Below are 4,513 nucleotides of genomic sequence, written 5' to 3'. Positions count from 1 at the left end.
AACCTTGCTCTTTAGAAAAGGCCTGAGTTCCTGGAAATGTTGACTCTCAATTTTGAAATCCAAGCTTCATTCCCCTTTGATTTTCATTATAAAATTGAAAATGTGCTCCTTTGGGGAAAATTCTGAGGACCTAGACTGAATAAAATTATACTTAAGAATGTAGAAAACCTTTTAAGACAGTGTATTTAAAGGAGAAGTGATCATTTCTGATGAAATATTAATAGTTCTGAAAATGTCACTCAGTGTTTGTGCTGCTTGGCATTTGGTTGGCTAACACCTATGCTTAGAGCACAACGCCAACAACCCAGCCCTGCCCAGGCCACAGGATTCTGGAAACTTGGCCAGCTCACTCGCTCGTTTTCTTTCTCCCCCCAAAGCAGGAGACTATGCAGCAGGGGCTAAACTGGAAAGGATTGGGGGGGGGGAATGCAGCAGGGATATAGAATAAAGATAGAGGCATATTTCTTGGAGTACACAACTGAGATTTCTAGAAGATTCTTCAAAAAATGTAAGTGAAATAATTCAAAAAAGCTATGTCCAATATGCTGGCTGCTAAACCACATGGGGCTATTTTAATTCTACTTTAACATAAATTAAGTTAAAATTTTAGTTCCTTCGTTCTATCAGCCACATTTCAGGTGCTCCTTGTGGCTTGTGGCTACCAGTTTGGACTGCACAGAATATTTTCATGGTCATGAAACACATGGACTCTAGTACCAGACTACCTGGATTCAAATTCTGAATTCATGTGTCTGGCCTGGGGATATTAGTTCTCTAGGGCTGCCATAACAAAGTACCACAGAATGGGTGCCTGAAACAATAGAAATTTATTTCTTCACAGTTCTGGGGGCTAGAAGTTCAAGATCAAGGTGTCCACAGGGTTGTTTCCTTCTGACGCCTCTCTCATGGGCTCATGGATGGCTTTCTTCTCCCTGTGTCTTCATACGGTCTTCCCTCCGTGTGTCTGTCCTCTTCTTATAAGGATATCAGTCGTATTGGAATAGGACCCAATCAATGATCTCATTTTACTTTAATCGCTCTTTAAAGGTTCTGTCTCTACTTACACTCATATTTGGAGGTACTTCCTGGGGGATTAGAACTTCAACATATGAATTTGGAGGGACACCATTTAGCTCATAACACTTGGTCTCATCTGTAAAATAGAATGATAATAAAGAACACCTGCTTTGTAAAATTGTTGTAGATATATTATTACTAGGTAATTGACGCATGAAAAGTCGCTAGAATGGGGCATGTAAGACATCCATAAAAGTGCTGTGTATTAGTTCCTTTGTTGATTACACTGAAATGTGGACTTACTGGAGTTTCTAAATAACAGCTTTTGTGCTATGTAGAGGGAGGGAGGACTTTCGCTGTCCTGGGGCAATTAGTCTGTGATGGAGGGACAGACTCAAATCATCCACTAAGCCTTTCTGGGTTTTGTGCATTTTTGAGCACCTGCCATGGGCCAAGATTGTACAAGGCACAGGGTGAGGAGATGATAAAAACCTTTGGCTTAGACATTGCTACAGGCAAGTGAAGGGAGCAAGTGTCTGGTAAACAGCAGATGTGGGGGAAACTGGACTTATTCCAGTCTTGTTCAATATATGTAGTGGGTTCCTCCAGCGCCTATGTATCTATGTGCCCAGCATGTGAAATAGTGTCCGTGGCTCCTGCATGCTTCACTTCCAGCATTGGAAAAGGGCAGGGACCAGGCCTGGCTTCGGCACCTTGAACAGGGGATTCGATCCGTTTGGACACATTCTTAAATTACCTGTTACTGCCCTTACGAGGCTGGGCAGATTGTTTAACCTCTGTATACCTCAGTTTGTTCATCTGGTGAAACAGGGATAATAAAATACCAACTTCATAGAGTGGTTTTGCGACACCTGAGATTACGCAGTTGCGGAGTTTAGGACAGGGACCCAGTGAATATTAGCTACCATTTTTAGGATTCTGAGGTTCTTGCTTTTTTGGGCTGTTCCCCAGCCCCCACTCACCTGGCTTCCATCACAGGCACTAACATGGCCAGGTCGCAACCCTCCTCCAGGTGGGCATAGCCAGTGCTCCAGGAAGACCTTCACAGGCTGGAAAGCAGCTTCCTCTTGCAGGCCCTATCCCTCATCGAACATATTTGAAACACACCCACCTCTCACCACAAATATAACTTTTTGGCTGTAAAAGAAAAATGGAAAGGATTTTTGCCATTTTGCTTTTGAAAATTTTTGGCCATGAGTAATTTATTTAATTTACGGTCAGCTGTGATTTCTTACTGCGCTTGGTGCCTACCTGGGATGTCTTACACAGTGAGGAAACTCCAACCTACAGACTGTTATCAAATGTAATGAAATGTTTATGACTACTAAATTCAACCATTAATGAAGTTGACATGATGTTACATGTTGCATTTAATTAAATATTTACTAATTTTAAGGTTGCAGTTTTCTACTTTGTGTTGCGGAGCTAATAAAAACATGTTTAGGCCTCAGACTTTTTTGTATGCCCCCGAAAACCCATAGAGAAATCCCCTTCATTCCCAGGCCAGTGATGCCCTAATGGGTCAGGCTACCCAGATTTGGGAGGGGCATGCATAGGGAGATCCCAGGTAAATTTCCTGAGGGACAAACCATCAGAACTGGAGGAAAAGGAGGGTGCAGCCATGTGTCACAGGAACAGGCCTTTCTTGATATTGTCCTGGCAACTGAACCCAGCCACAGAGCAGCCAGCCATTTCCAGGACTTTGAAAAGGACACCAGAATGCTCTGGAAACAAACCTGTGACTCTGGCTTCTCTCTCCTGGCAACACCGTCGGCAATCCTCGCCATCACCCAGGGGATTTCATCTCTTATTCTTGCCCCCATTCCTTGCCCACCTGTGAGGAGATTGTTAAGAGTTGAGGCTGTGGTAGCTGATATACTTGAATTTGAATTCCTACTTTGCTACTTACTACTGATGGCTTCACACATGCTTAACTCCTCTGGCATTTCATCATCTGCAAAGGGGTTGAAACAAGAGACACGTGTAGAGGGGGAGAGGTTCCGATAGGAAAATGCAAAGTTCCCAGCACAGATCCCTGATTATTGTTATTACCAGCTAGTAAAGTCAAAGTGGTAGCTTATGAGATGTCCGTTTTTAAGTTAGGGAAAAGGAAGGCCATAGTTGATGGAAGGAAAGAATACGACTTGGCAGGGGTATCCCAGTAAGGTAGCAAAAAAGTCAGAATGCATTTGGCCTTTCACTTCCTGCTCTGGCTTTCCTGCCAGACTCGTTGTGACAGGCACCCCGAGAATTTCTGGAGAGGCTGTATGTGGGATCCTTCTCAACTAGAAGCTTGGTGTTCTGCCCTTCCTTCCATAACTTCCATGCCAAGAGGTTGGTCACCAGTATGCATTCATTTAAGATTTATGCTAGCCGACTGCTGAGACGATCTGAGGCAGCTTTCAGATTAAAACGTAAAAATTACAGCTTTGAAGAATAAAGCAAGAACTGGCTTCATCTAAAGAAAACAAAGAGTTGCTACTTTCAAGCACCTGAATTGGTCAGAATGCACGGAGGTAATGAGATAATAAAACTGGGTATCCCTATTTGTCAGCTAAAGCAAAAATGGAAACACGTCGGAAGGCAGAGTTTTTATTTTCTGACAGCAGAAAATACACATCTTCATCTGTGGAGACAAAATGTTTCCTGGAAATAACCTCAAGCATGAATTTATCATGAGTCCTTGTATAAAGGACACTGAGTGACATAGTGGGCCATATATTCAATTCTGTTTTCATAAAGACAGAAATGCCATTAAGTTGGTCAGTTTCTCACATCAGGGTTCTCTGAAGATATAAAGCGTAACATTAAATCATAACTCAGAGAGGGCATTTCTTTAAGGAACTCAGATAATGAAGTCTAGGGGAGACACCTTTGGGTCCATTCCACAACCATTACTGAGCACCTAGTCAAGCATCCATCCATCCATCCATCCACCCAGCAGAGCTGTACCAAATACCCACCGTGTACCAGGCACTCTAAGTGGCACTGGTGAAGACTACAAGAGCTGACACCTGGACTGAGTTCTGAAGGACAAACAGGAGGACACCAGACACAGCAGGAAGAAGAGAGCATTCCAGATCTAAGGAATAGCACATATAAAGGCCCAAGACAAGGAGGAGAGAAAGCAGGCCCATCTCAGGAGCATAAGGGGCTCCAAATGGAGAGAGCATGTGTCGGTGAGTTGGGAGACGGGGGCTAGAGGAGCATATAGGCACAGGTTACTGGAAGCCCCCGTAGGAAGAAACTAGCAGGGAGCTTGGATTTTACTCCGTAGGTCATGGGGAAATGTCCTGGGAATGTGAGGGAGCTGTCAAATCAGGGGAGTGCTTGCAAAGTAACTGGTGACAAAGAGGAGGCTACACTGAATGAGGCAAAAGCAGAACTGGGGCACTTGGGATGTGGCTGTTGTAAGAAACTGAAAAGAAAGACCCTAAGACCTGGGGAATATTAAGGAGGCAGAATTTAGATGACT

The 4,513-nt window shown here is 43.7% G+C and overlaps 1 long non-coding RNA gene across 1 annotated transcript in view; it reads right to left on the bottom strand.

Moving 5' to 3' along the window:
- Positions 1-762: 762 nt before the first annotated feature.
- LOC132001797 (uncharacterized) overlaps positions 763-4,513 on the bottom strand; it is a 9,604-nt gene continuing 5,853 nt past the window's right edge. Inside the window, exons 2-4 of the long non-coding RNA XR_009399676.1 lie at positions 2,775-2,872; positions 2,001-2,175; positions 763-1,153 (exon numbers count right to left, since the gene is read on the bottom strand). This is a non-coding gene — a long non-coding RNA (uncharacterized LOC132001797). The remainder of the gene's footprint in view (positions 1,154-2,000; positions 2,176-2,774; positions 2,873-4,513) is intronic.

Source organism: Mustela nigripes, chromosome 14, assembly GCF_022355385.1.
Source record: "Mustela nigripes isolate SB6536 chromosome 14, MUSNIG.SB6536, whole genome shotgun sequence".
In the NCBI taxonomy this organism is placed as follows: domain Eukaryota; kingdom Metazoa; phylum Chordata; class Mammalia; order Carnivora; family Mustelidae; genus Mustela; species Mustela nigripes.
Note: the sequence above shows the minus strand (reverse complement) of the source record. Positions and strands in the feature narration are given on the sequence as shown.